Source organism: Microtus pennsylvanicus, chromosome 5 (genome assembly GCF_037038515.1).
Source record: "Microtus pennsylvanicus isolate mMicPen1 chromosome 5, mMicPen1.hap1, whole genome shotgun sequence".
In the NCBI taxonomy this organism is placed as follows: Eukaryota; Metazoa; Chordata; class Mammalia; order Rodentia; family Cricetidae; genus Microtus; species Microtus pennsylvanicus.
The window spans coordinates 94,141,348-94,156,281 of NC_134583.1; the positions used below are offsets into that span (position 1 = coordinate 94,141,348).

The 14,934-nt window shown below is 38.9% G+C and overlaps 1 pseudogene; it reads left to right on the top strand.

Moving 5' to 3' along the window:
* The first annotated feature begins 981 nt into the window (after positions 1 to 981).
* LOC142851384 (olfactory receptor 5AN1-like) lies at positions 982 to 14,934 on the top strand (annotated as a pseudogene).

Consider the following 14,934-nt stretch of genomic DNA (forward strand, 5'->3'; position numbering starts at 1 on the left):
ATTTTAGTTATATCAGGTGGAGAAAGTTTGCAAGGCTGAAAACTGCTAGATTCCAAGGCTATCCCTCCAGAGAATATTCCTGATGGAATCCTTGACCCCAGCGTCTACCAAGCTTGTCTCATACACATCTTGATGTAGTGTTATAGGGACCAGCTACCACCTTTCCATTTCCTGTGATACTGATCCGGTGAGGATGAACATACCCAAACTTTTCATTTGAAAAAAAAAACCCAGATGTTGAGTTTATTGTGATTTTTAAGAAGATTAATCAGAATAGCTTGATTTTGTTAAAGGAAAGCATGATTTTCCACTTAATAACTTCATGTCAGACACAAAATTGGGAGATTGAATTATTAAGAAAAATGATGAAGAAGACAGTGTTCCTTCAGTGCCAATTCCTCAGTAATCTGATGGTTTGATTACTGGACCATCAAAATCCCTGACCTATAGCAGTATCTTATGGAGCAGTAGCTTATATATACATATATATATATATATGTATATATATATGTGTGTGTGTGCGTGTTATAATATAATTGCTACATATGAGATGATGGGACCCTAATCACTCTTAATCTATATTACATTCATAAGTTTGCTCTGTGTTAATGTAGTGAATCAGATCACTGCACAAAATAAGTATTGATATTTAAGGCAGTTGCTCAAATTTGGTCTTAGAAGACTTGTGTGGATTCATTGTAATATAGTTATTGGACATTCAAAATTGCTGAGATTAAAAATACATGACACACTGGCTCATTCTTTTTTATTGTCTATGCATGTACAGCATTTGTGGTTCCCATCATGATGTGCTTTTTATAGTAATGTAATGGTTTTAGGATAATACCTACAAATTTAAGCTGTTATTTCCCAGTATTGCAGGGGAGCTGTTGACCTTCACCATCATGATGCAGAATCACCTTACACAATACCTTGTTCACTGTCATGGGAACTAAATATTTGTATAGTACAGTGATAAACATGTCCATGGAAATGAAAACAGTGAAATGTTACTATTCTTCCATAGCCAAGAGGAGAGGTTACACTTATAACCCCAGTATTGATAAGGTAGGGGGATTAAGAGCATTGCTCACAGAATCAACTAGGTGGGTTCATAGGAACTCAAAGAGACTGAAGTGATAATCACTGAGTCTGCATGTGTCTGAGCTATGTCCTCTGAGTATGTATTATGGTTTTATAGGTTGGTGTTCTTGGGGAACTCTAACAGTGGGAGGGGCCTGTCTCTAACTCTTTTTTTAAATTGATTTTATTGAGCTATACATTTTTCTCTGCTCCCCTCCCTTTCTCCTCCTCCCCTTCTACTCCCTACCATGATCTTCACGCTCCCAATTTACTCTTTAATTTCTTTCTTTATTTCTTCTTTCACCCATTGGTGATTCAGGTGAGCATTGTTTAATTTTCATGTGTTTTTTTCATATTTCTGACGTTAGTGTTGTTGAATTTTAATTATAAGCCATGGTGATCTGCTAAGATACATGGGGTTGTTCCAATTTTTTTTGTATCTGTTGAGGTTTGTTTTGTTATCTAGTATATGGTCAATTTTTGAGAAGATTCCACGAGGTGCTCTCAAGGAGGTATATTCTTTTATGTTTGGATGGAATATTTTATAGATGTCTATTAAGTCCATTTGAGTCATAACATCTGTTAGTTTCCTTTTTTCTCTGGTACGTTTCTGTCTTGCAGACCTGTCCAGTGGTGAGAGTGGAGTGTTGATGTCTCCCACTATTAGTGTGTGTTGTTTAATGTATCAATTAAGCCTTAGTAGTATAAGTAGTATATTTCTTTTACATATGAGGGTGCCCTTATATTTGGTGCATAAAAGTTCACTATTGAGATTTTCTCTTGATGAATTTTCCTGTGACACATTATAATGTCCTTCTTTGTCTCTTTTAATTGAATTTATTTTGAAATCTATTTTGTTAGTTATTAGGATGACTACACCAGCTTGTTTCTTAGGTTCATTTGATTGGAAAACTTTTTCCCAGATATCTCTTAGGCGATATCTCTCCTTGAGGTTGAGGTATGTTTCTTGTATGCAGCAGAAGGATGGATTCTGTTTTTGTATCTAATCTATTAGCCCGTGTCTCTTTAAAGGTGAGTTAAGTTCATTTTTATGAAGGGATATTAAGGACCAGTGATTGCTGTCTCCTGTTGTTATTGTAGTTTTCATTGTTGGTGTTGTTATATGTGCTTTTCCCTTCTTTGTGATTTGCTGCTGTGAGATCATCTATTGTCTCTGTTTTTATGGATGTAGCCAACTTCCTTGGGTTGGAATTTTCCTTCTAGTATTTTGTGTAGGGCTGGGTTTGTGGCTAGGTATTGCTTAAATCTGATTATGTCATGTAATATCTTGCTTTGGCTATCTATTGTTATTTAAGGTTTTGCTGGGTATAGTAGTCTAGGCTGGCATCTGTGGTCTCTTAATTTCTCTATAACGCTTGACCAGGACCTTCTGCCTTTCATTGTTTCCCTTGAGATGTGAGGTATAATTCTGATAGATCTGCCTTTATATGTTACTTGGCATTTTTTCTTTGCAGCTCTTAATATTCTTTCTTTATTCTGTATGTTTAGTATTTTAATTATGTATTGAGGAGATTTCTTTTTGGTATAGTCTATTTGGCATTCTATAAGTTTTTGTATCGTCATATGTGTATCTTTCTTTAGGTTGGGAAAGTTTTTTTATGATTTTGTTGAATATATTTTCTGTGTTTGTTTTGGACTTCTCTTTCTATCCCTATTATTCTTAGATTTGGTCTTTCATGGTGTCCCATATTTCAGAAATATTTTGTGCTAAGCTTTTTTAGATTTAACATTTTATTTGACTGATGAGTCTGTTTCCTTTATCATATCTTCAATGCTTGAGATTCTCTCTTCAATCTCTTGTATTCAGCTGTTTATGCTTGGATTTGTGGTTCCTGATCATTTTCCCATATTTTCAGTTTCCAAAATTTTCTCAGTTTGCATTTTCTTTATTGTCTCTATTTTGGTTTTCAAGTCTTGAATTGTTTCTTTTACCTGTTTGATTTTTCTTGGTTTTTAGGGGATTTTTTTGATTTGTTCCAATTTCTTGTTTGTCTTTTTCTCCATATTATTGACAGAATTTGTATTTTCTCTTTAAGGGCCTCAAACATTCTCCTAAAGTTAATTTTTAGGTAATTTTCTTCTGCCTCATCTGTATTGGGATGCTCAAGACTAGTTGTTTTAGAGTTATTAGTTTTTGTTGGTGTTGTGTTGTTCTTTGTGGTGGTGAGTGCATTCTTACCTGGTCTATTCATCTTTTCTTCTGATTGATGTAGCTGGGGCCATGCCTCTGGTAATTACTCTTCCAGGTGCCAGTGAACTCACAACTCTGATGGTTGCTTCTCGTGTTGGAGTAGGACCACGGTTCCAGTGATCCTGGAGGTCACTTGGCATTTCAGAAGGTTGCTTGCACTCCGGGAGGTTGCTCTGCAATTCCAGAGGTTGTTCAGTCTTGCTCTCATGGAGGTCACTTGCTTGGGCCTGCTCCCATAGAAGTTGCTGGCTCAGGCCTGCTCCTGCAGAGGTTGCTGGCTCAGGCCTGGCCCTGTGGATGTTGTTGGCTTGGTCCTGCTCCCACAGAGGTCCTTTACTTGGGCCTACTCCCATGGAGGTTTCTGGCCTTGGCCCCATCCTGTTGAGTTTGCTGGCTTGGGCCCTGTTCCACAGATGCCACTGACGCAGACCTGTTCCCTGGGAGGTCACTCCCTTGTACCTGTTCCTGGGGAGGTCACTAGTTCAGGCCTGGAGCCTGGTCCAAGGAGGTCGCTGATTCAGGTTTGCTCCAGCAGAGTTGCTGGCTCAGGCCTGGTCATGTGGCGGTTGCTCGCTTGGGCCTGAGCCAGCAGAGGTCGATGGCTAGGGTCTGCACTATTGAAGGCTGCTAACTTGGGCCTTCTCTCACGGGTATCACTGTCTCAGGCCTGCTCCCACAGAGGTTGCTGGTCTGGGCATGGCCCAATTGGGGTTGCTGGCTTTGGCCTGCTCCTGTGGAGGTTGCTGGTTTGGACCTGCTTCCGTGGAGGTTGCTGTCTTGGGCTGATATCCTTTAGTTTTGAGAGTATTATATAATTATATAATTTCTGCTTTTCATTTTTTCCCTCCAGAGTTTTCCATATGACCTTTCTTATTCATTATTTGAGAGTTTTTCAATGTTTAAAATAAATTTTGATCATATTAACCATGGATCTACCTCTAATTACCCCATAGTCTCTGTCTCCCTTCATTTTCTTTTTGTATTCTCCACTGAGTTCAGTCAGTGATATTTATACAGGTATGATTGTAGAGCCAAGAGTGGGCAATCTCTCAGGGGACACTTCCTTGAAGGAAATTGAATTTCATGGTCCTTCACCTATGAAAGCTCTTCAACTAGTGGTGGGCCTGTTTGAGCTTCCCCATGTATGCTGGAATTTAGTAGTTTGGTCTGTGCAGACATCCAGAGTGGCTGAGTTCATAAGTGCAATGAACATGTCATTTCTAGACAACACGGCTTTAAGATTGTCCTTTCCATCCACAGACTTTTTATAATTGTTTTGTCCCTAATTTATCAATGGCATGTAGGTGTGTGTGTGTGTGTGTGTGTGTGTGTGTGTGTGTGTGTGCTTGTGTGTAGAGCAGAGGTCTAACATTGGGAGTGAGTTCTCTCTTTCTACCATGTGCTCCCAAAAGCTCAGTTTTAAGCTTGATACAAGCACATTCACTGAATGAGCATCTTGCCAGTTCTCAGCAAATTTTACTTTATGATACCAACACCAAAGGTTGCGATCATTCTCTATTCTGAACTTCAGTTTCTTGTCATGAAATGGTAGATAGTTTATTGCCTTTGCTTCTTCATGTATATATTGGGTATGTTACAGGTCCATTACAGGTGCTGTATTGATTCATTCACAACAGATATTTGAGAAAATATGTGTGTATATCTATATAAAACAAAATGCTTTCTACATTGTATGCACATGTGTTTATCAATATCAAGCGATGTTATTAGCTAGTTTTTACTATCTTGGGAGACTCCCTTAACATTTCTGAACTCAAGTTTGTCTCCCAGCAATTAAGAATTGGGGACTGGAAGATCCTTATGTCCTTTGGAGATCAAATATCTCCAGGGTCAGGAACATTCTATCTAGTGTCATAATAGGATCACAGGGGAAGTTAAGAATTGATGCAATGGTAAATTGGACTTGTAATTATTAGAATAATCTCCATGACAACCATGATGCCAAAGAGCTAGCATCTGTAGTATTTTTATAATTGGCTTTTCCTTTCTACTTTGGCTTTGAACAGCACATTTAAGAGGATTCCCCAGTGTTGCTCTCTCATTGTCTCATCAGTAGACAGCCAGGTTAATGGCCAAAAACATTTGTTAGTGCCCCTCCTAGAAAATTATTTGAAATATGTGCAGTTTTACCATATGGCAATGATACTGTCTTTCTCTAGACTGGGTGAAGTGTAGAAGGTAAACCTTGAAGTTAGAATCAGCTATCTTGTGGCCTATCATTTGTAAAGGAGAACTCCACCATCTAATAAGATTTTCTTTTAATTTTTATTTGATTATATTGAGCTATATGTTTTTCTCTGCTCCTTTTCCTTCCTCTCCACTCCCCTTCAACAAACTACCATGGTCTCCATGCTCCCAATTTACTCAGGAGATCTTGTCTTTTTCTGCTTTCCATGTAGATTAGATGTATGTATATGTCTCTTAGGGTCCTCATTGTTGTCTAGGTTCTCTGGTATTATAAGTGGTAGGCTGGTTTTCTTTGCTTTATGTCTAAAAGCCACATATGATATATACCTTTTTAGGTCTGGGTTACCTCACTCAAAATGATGTTTTCTAGATCCATCCATTTGCCTGCAAATCTCAAGATGTCATTATTTTTTTCTGCTGAGTATACTTCATTGTGTAAATGCACCACATTTTCCTTATCCATTCTTCAGTCAAGGGGCATTTAGTTTGTTTCTAGATTCTGGCTATGACAAACAAAGCTGCTATGAACATAGTTGAGCACATGTCCTTGTGGCACGATTGAACATCCTTTGGATATATACCCAAAAGTGGTATTACTGGGTCTTGAAAAAGGTTGCTTCCTAATTTTCTGAGAAATCATTATACTGATATCCAAAAGGGGCTATACCAGCTAACACTCCCACAGCAATGGAGGAGTATTTCCTTTACCCCACATCCTCTCCAGCATAAGTTGTCACTAGTGTTTTTGATCTTGGCTATTCTTACAGGAATGTGAGATGTAAGATGGAATCTCAGAGTTGTTTTGATTTGCATTTCTCTGATGGCTAAGGATGTTGAGCATTTAAGTGTTTTTCAGCCATTTTAGATTCTTCTTGAGAGTTCTCTGTTTGAGCTGGAGAGATGACTCAGTCGTTAAAGGCTAGGCTCACAACCAAAAATATAAGAGAGTTCTCTGTTTAGGTCTTTACTCCATTTTTAATAGAATTATTTATTCTTTTGATGACCAATTTCTTGAGTTCTTTGTATATTTTGGAGATCAGTTCTCTGTCTGTTGTAGGGTTGGTAAAATTTTTTTTTTTTTTACCATTCTGTAGGTTGCTGTTTGGTCTTGTTGACCGTGTCCTTTGCTTTACAGAAGATTTTCAGTTTTAGGAAGTCCTCTTTATTATTGTTTCTATCAGTGTATGTTTTACTGGGGTTATATTTAGGAAGTGGTCTCCTGTGCCAATGTGTTCTCACTTTCCCTTCTGTGAGGTTCAGTGTGGTTGACGTTATGTTGAGGTCTTTGATCCATTTGGCTTTGTGAAGAAGGATGCTTGAAAGAAATCCCACACTAGCTCAGAACTCAGAATAATAGATGGTTATTTATTTAGGGGTAGACTCACAAATCAGAATCCTCTCCTGGAACAGAAAACAGAAACCAAATCCCGCAGCTGAAAAAGAGGCCAGATGCATGCTTTACATCAGCATAAATAGTATAAGAGGCCACGCCCCAGTGGGCCATCAACTTAAAGGCTATTGGCTGTATGATTTCCTATGTCACCTTCCCCTTTTGTTTAAATAAGAGAGTTCTAAGCCTAATACAAAATTATATACAATAAGAACAAATACATTCAATTATTATTCTATCCTAATGAGTTTAAGTCTTATATAATAAATAACTTGACCAAGTCATGAGAGGAAATTAACTACAACTATCTAATCTTTAACACCATCAAAGATACGAGAAGGGAAATAATATTACTTGAGTAAGCAGAGAGTACAATCAAGCAACTTCCAAAATGTGCAACAAATGGCAGTGACAACTGGCTACCTAGGCAATCACCCAAAGTCTCATTGGCAACACTGAAGCAAACAACTTTGGCTAAGGCCTAGAGTAATTGACAGACCATTTTCAGAGGCAGGAAATTTTTCAAAACTGTCTTACCCTGTCTTGGCAAGATTTGACAGTCCTGCTTATCCATTTCTGAATTCCATGTACCTTGTCAGTGGTTGAGGCATGGGCAGTTTCTTGCCCAAAGATCAGTTTTGTCAAGAAGAAAACAAGCTTCAAGTGGAGTACCTTCAGTGCTCAACATTCTCTCAGGAATAGATTGGTGCTGCCAGGAACAATCATGTCTCACTTCAACAGAACCCTAAGTTATTTAAATGCCATATTCTACAGCTCTTTAAAGTGGCTGAAGATTACCTATCTATACAGAATATAATCTCTATGTATCTAAAGAACCTGATTAGTCTAACTATGACAAACATAGATGACTATTGATCTATAATTCTTAATACCTATATAACTTAAAGACTAAGACTTCATATTAGAATATTATACAATAAACAACTGTGCAACAAATGAGTACAATGACCTCAAAATGTAAACAATGTATAAGTATCTTGACTAGAGGCAGAAATGTACATTGCAATATGATAAATATATCCTAAAATTGTATTAATATACAAAAATGTTTTAAGCGGTGGTAGAAACATGTATGCATACAATATGACAAGATAACTTTGCCTAGATATACAAATATGGTGGATGAAAATAGGAACATTTTCAATATAATTTAAGCTTGTATCAATATACAAGAATCTATACCAATGTAAATTGCCTATAAATAATAGCTCACAAGTATTCACTCTATTACTCACTAACTTATTATCCCAGCCAATTTTCCCTTTCTTTTTTTTCAAAGAAATCCCTGAACCTCCAAAATTTTCCCCTAACCCCCAACCCTATACCAATTATAATCAACCCCTAAATGATGTCCCTAACCCTGAAGACAAACTTTGTTGGGAGAAGAGATGTCATCTTCTATGATTACTTTCAGCTGTCATGGGGGCGATGTTCTTTCTATAACATCTTGAGAAAGTAAAATGATGGTTAAGTTCCAAGATTACTGTCGGGTATAATTGCAAATAGTCTCTGAGTATTTGGTAGGGTTTTTTGTGAGGTTCCTATTTGGAGTTCTGGCCAGAATGTTGTAAAAAAGTGCACCATTTCAGCTAATCAAGTTGGAACCATCTTGAGCAGTTGGTACCCAAAACAGGTCTTATAGTAGAGTTATCAGCATCATGACATCATATCAACCAGGTAGAGTTGTTGTTGTGGGGCCCCATCTTCTTCCTGGAAACTTCAAAGATCACATTGTTCATTGTGAAAAACTTAAACATTATTTATATAGACAGATATATTTAATAAAAAGTGTGATAAAGACAAAAATAGATATGAAGAAAAGTAAATTTTTTTTCTAAATTCTTTTTTCTTTCTGTCCTATACCAGATTGCTTTTTCTTTTTTCTATTTTTCTTTATTTATTAAAAATTTCCACCTTTTCCTCTCCTCCCATTTCCTTCCCACTCCCCTCACTCCCCCTTCCACCTCTTTCTCCAATCCTAAGAGAAGTCAGGGTGCCATGCACTGTGGGAAATCCAAGGCCCTCCCCACTCCATCCAGGTCTAGGAAGGTGTGCATCCAAACAGACTAGGCTCCCAAAAAGCCTGTACATGCAGTAGAATCAAATCCCAGTGCCATTATCGTTGGCTTCTCAGTCAGTCCTCCTTGTCAGCCACATTTAGAGAGTCCAGTTTGATCAAATGCTTGTTTAGTCCCAGTCCAGCTGGCCTTGGTGAGCTCCCATTAGATAGTCCCACTGTCTCCATGGATAGATGCACCCCTCGTGGTCCTGACTTCCTTGCTCATGTTCTCCCCCTTCTGCTCTTCATCTGGACCTTGAGCGCTCAGTCCAGTGCTCCAATGTGGGTCTCTGTTTCTATCTTCATCCATTGCTGGATGAAGGTTCTATGGTGATATTCAAGATATTCATCAGTGTGGCTATGGGAGAAGGTCAGTTCAGGCACCCTCTCCTCTGCTGCCCAAGGACGTAGCTGGGGACATCCCAGTGGACACCTGGGATCCCCTCTAGAGCCAAGTCTCTTGCCAACACAAAAATGGCTCCCTTAATTAAGATATCTTCTTCCTTACTCCCATATCCACCCTTCCTCCATCTCAACCATCCCATTCCCCCAAGCTCTCCCCAATCCTCCCCTTCTCCCTTCTCTCTCCCCATCTTCCCTTCTCCCACCCCACCCCCACCCCCGTGCTCCCAACTTTTGCTTGGCGATCTTGTCTACTTCCAATATCCAGGAGGATAAATATATGTTTTTCTTTGGGTTCACCTTCTTATTTAGCTTCTCTAGGATTACAAATTATAGGCTCAATGGCCTTTGTTTATGGTTAGAATCCAGTTATGAGTGAGTACATACCATAGTAAAGTGTTTTCTATTTTCATCATATGGTTTTTTCTTTCAGTTTTTTATATGATGGATTACATTGATAGATTTTCATATGTTGAACCACCCTGCATCTCTGGAATGAAGCCTACTTGGTCATAATGGATAATTTTTTGGATGTGTTCTTGGATTCGGTTTGCCAGTATTTTATTGAAAATTTTTGCGTTGATGTTCATGGGTGAGATTTGTCTGTTATTCTCTTTCTTGATTGAGTCTTTGCGTGGTTTTGGTATCAGAGTAACTGTAGCTTCATAAAAGGAGTTTGGCAATGACTCTTCTGTTTCTATTTTGTGAAACACATTAAGGAGTATAGGTATTAGCTTTTCTTGGAAGTTCTGGTAGAATTCTGCATTGAAACCATCTGGTCCTGGGCTTTTTTTTGGTAGGGACATTTTTGATGACAGCTTCTAATTCCTCGTGACTTACATGCCTATTTAAATTGTTCACCTGGTCTTGATTTAATTGTGATATATGGTGCTTATCTTAAAAAATGTCCATTTCTTTCACATTTTCCAATTTTGTGGCATACAGGCTTTTGACATGAGACAGAAACTCTAAATTTTTCTTTTAACAACATGCTTGGATGTAGAGAAGGACAGAGCCATTGTCCAACTACAAAACCAGCTCTCTCTCTCTCTCTCTCTCTCTCTCTCTCTCTCTCTCGTTTCTTTCTTTCTTTTTTTATTATTACTTAAAAATACCAATCCAAATCCCACTCTCTCTCCTCTTCCCAGTCCCCTTCCTCTTACTCCATAGACCCTCCCCCACTCCTTCAACCCTAAGGAAGTGTCATGTACCCCACCCTGTGGAAAGTCTGCTGCACCAGCATGGTAACTGTCATTCTTCTGAGCAAGGGACGTCGGGATTAACACAAGCACAACTTCAGGTTCTGCAGACAAGCCTTTTATTCCACTTTCTCACAAGTATATATAGCCCTCAGCAGGGGAGGCCAAACCAGCAATAGCAGGAAGCTCATCACCGTAACTCAATGGCTTAGGGTTCAACATCCTTAGAAACATTGCTGAAAACAACAGATTGTTCCTGTTTTAGTTCCTGTTTTCAACCAACCTCAAGAGTGCAAAACAGATCAAGTGGGGGTGCGAAGGCCTGTCCTTAAGGGACCCAACAAAGTCCAAGGCCCTCCCTACTATACCTAGGTTGAGCAAGCTTTACATCCAAAGAGAATAGGATTTCATGAAGGTGGTATCTGCAGTAGAGACACATCCCAGTGTCACATTCATTGGCCCCAGTTGTCAACCCCTTTAGAGGGGCTTGGTTGTTCCCATGCTCATTCCCTCCCAGTCCAGTTGGAGTTGGAGCTCCCATTAGCTCACACAAACTGTCTCAGTGGATGACCCCCTCATGGTCTTGGATTCTTTGCTCCTACTCTCACTCCTTCTACTCTTCAACTGGATCTTGGGAGCTCAGTCCAGTGCTCTGATGTGTGTGTCATTGCCTCTGTTCCCATCTGTTGTTGGATGAAGGTTCTATGATAATATTTAAGATAATCATCAGTCTGACTATAGGGTAAGAATAGTTTAGGTACTCTCTCCTCTATTGCTTAGGGTGTATTGCCATGAGGTTGTGGCCTACTGGTAAGATTCTGGCTGGTGGCTGGCATCTTTATCCATAAGCACCTACACGGCATCTCCCTGATTCCACCTACTCTCTCCCTATATTTCTGCTTGGATTTTCCATCTGGCTTTATTCTGCCCTGCCATAGGCTGAAGCAGCTTTATTTATCAACAAACAAAGCAACACATATACAGAAGGACATCCCACATCATTAGGGTCTTAACTGGGGTCATCCTTGTGGATTCTGGGAATTTCCCTAGTGCAAGGTTTCTTGTTATCCCCACCATAGCTCCCTCATATAACATATCTCTTTTCCCACTCTCCCACTCTGTCTTTACCCCATCTCAGCCATCCTGTCCCCTTATGTTCTCCTCCCCCTTTCCTTCTTCACTCCCCCTTGCCTTCCACCCTCACTTCTCCCTTCACCAAGTTCCCAATTTTCTCAGGAGTTCTTATCTATTTCCCCAAATGGCTCTCCATTGTGGTCTTTGGTCATCCCTGAAACATCATATTTAACAATGGAGTTTTCAGACACACCCACTCCAGACACGGCTAATACTCTCCTAGCTGTCCATGTAAGTTTCTCAAACTTTTCTCACTCAGAAATACATACATATTTATTATTCTCATCACATTTCATTAACCTTGCCATGTTCTTATGAGATAAGCTGTGTTTATACAGTTGAAACTTAAACAGCTTTTCTATTTTAAACTGTCTCGCAAGATGCAGAACATTAGTAAAAAGAGTATGTGTGTGTGCTGATGTGTGCCTGTGTGTTTATTTATGTATGTGAGTGTGAAAAGAAAGAGAGAGAGAGATAAAAACAGAGAGATATAGCCCACATGTATGAGAGTAATTACACAAGGAAAACTTATACAAGAAAGAGGAGCATTCCTTGCACTTATCAGTGCTGTGGTGCCCATTCCTGGTTGCTTTAGAAGATAGCTACCACAGAAAAGGTGTTGGGCACCGTCTGTATATCTTGTTAGAATTAACTTACATTGAAGTGAGTTTTTATTCTTTTTCTCTTAACCATAGTTTCCACTTATTTTTGTATCTTTACTTTATACTTTATATTTTGGGGTTATACTCCATTCCAAGAGTGTATCAGTGTATAATGGATCCTCTAATAATTTTCCTATGGTGAACCAGACCTCAGAGATCATGAAGGCATGCTCTTCCCACATTAGCTAAAATTATTAATTTGTCATTTGAAACTCCATATCAACCCATTTCTTTCTGAAATCTCTATTTGGTCTTTTGTGCATGTCTGTTACTGTGAGGATAGCAAGCCATGGATGAAAACAGTACAGTTGCCTTCTAAGTGCTGACTCTTTCTCATGCTCATCTCTGTGACAACTTTCATAGGTGCTATGACTGGCTGGCTCTTACTCCTAAGGGACAACAGTGTTTTTTCATGGAACATAGGGAATAAGTATTATTTCTTATGAAACAGAGACCTCTAACATTATAACTGTCAGAACAAAAATATTTCTAGAGTATTTCAGAGAGAAAATATCTGCTTTAAGCCTTTTCTGTGTCAAAGCCCTTTAGTTCATGACTGTCTATGGACCCTGTGTTCTCAAAGTCAAGAAAAGTACAAAGAATAAGGTCTTTTCATTTGATTTCATTGTCTCTGGGTGGTTTGATCTGCACGGGTGCTGATTATGAATCTACAGCTGCCTGGAGTCATTGTGTTTCACTGAGTATATGGCTGAAGACATCTAAGGAACTTGGAGACCTGGTATCACTCTCCCAAGGTGTAACTCTTAGTCATGATTGTTGACAATCAGAGATAATAGCAATCAGAATCTGGGGACAGCCAATGTTCACCCCATGTGCAGGCTGAGCCTCACTGGCTCTAGCATCTCAGCTACTTTCTAGTCATGGACTTCGGCTGTTGTCTCTACAGTAAGTGCTCAAGATTATTTTTTTGAAGCCAGTGGGATAATTTAATACAGAGCAAGGGGAATCAGAACTGAATTGCCAAATCAATAAAATTAATCTGACTGTCCTGTTTTTTAGAGGTGTGTATTCACAAATGAGACATCATTTGGGATCAAGAATGGGTATTACCCACCTTCTTCTGAAGCCCCTCATATGACACTTCCATAAGAAGATCAATTTTAAACCTTTCTGGGTAGATAAGATTTTATGTTCCCAAAATATGTCAGAAGAACAAATCATGACACTATGATCCAGGCCAGTTTTGAGATACTTTGTTAAGCAAATTTGTGGAAATTATTATGAATATGATAAGTAATTTTTAACAGTATTAGTACTCTAAACCAATGTCAGGAAATGATATCTTAAAGTTCATTTTGGAAATCTCCATGTGACAGTTTTCTAGGAATACAGAATTTATAACATCACATAAACATATGTTATTTATGTGCCAGAATTACAAATCCCTACTGTATGATCCTAGTCTCTGTGTGCCTATTCACAGGCTTGTGTATATACTTATTTGTATATTTGTATTCATGTTTATGTGTGTGAGGATCACATCATTCCTTAAGCATTGTTTTACAAAGTTGCTATGTGTTTAAAAATGACTCTCATTAAAATAATGTTATAAATTCACTTGAGTCAGCAATGCATATTTCTATTTCCTTTCTTATTTAAGGGCCAGGAGACCTGAGTTATTGGCTGGGGGAAGAAATATTATTGAGATTACTCAGTTCATCCTCTGATGAGATTACTCAGTTCCCTCAAATCACAGCACTGCTCTTTGTTATATTCCTCACACTTTACATTACAGCGCTGACCTGGAACCTGTCCATTCTTGCTTTAATAAGGATGGATTCCCAGCTGCACACACCCATGTGTTTCTTCCTCAGAAATCCATCTTTTGTAGGCATACGCTGTATCAACTCTACAGTCCCAAACATGCTGTTCAATTTCTTCCAGGAAAAGCAAATGGTCAGCTTTATGGGCTGCATTGTTCAATACTTTATCTTTTCCACTACGGGACTGAGCGAATCTTGCCTCATGACAGCCATGGCCTATGACAGGTATGCTGCCATTTATCACCCACCCTATGTTCTCACATGGTGATAGGAAGCTACACAGCAGGGCTCATAAGTTCTTTATCTCAGATATGTGTCTTGCTGCAGCTCCTCTTCTGTGGACCTAATGTCATCAAACATTTCTTCTGTGACATGCCCCAGCTGTTAAATCTCTCCTGTACTGACACTTTCTTTGCACAGGTTCTGCTTCTCTTATTGACAATGTTTTTTGGGCTTACAAATGCCTTACCCATCATGATATCCTATGGCTATATTGTCTCATCCATACTGAAGATCACTTCAGCTAAAAGCAGGTCTAAGGCATTCAATACCTGTGCATCTCAGCTGACAGCTGTTTCCCTATTCTATAGTTCTGGAATCTTTGTCTATTTGCATTCCAGCTCTGGTGGCTCCTCCAGTTTCGACAGATTTACATCTGTCTTCTACACTGTGGTGATCCCCATGTTGAATCCTTTGATATATAGTTTGAGGAACCAGGAAATCAAAGATGCTATGAAGAGGTTGCAGAAAAAGACAATCTTTAGTCAAGGTCAAAGATAA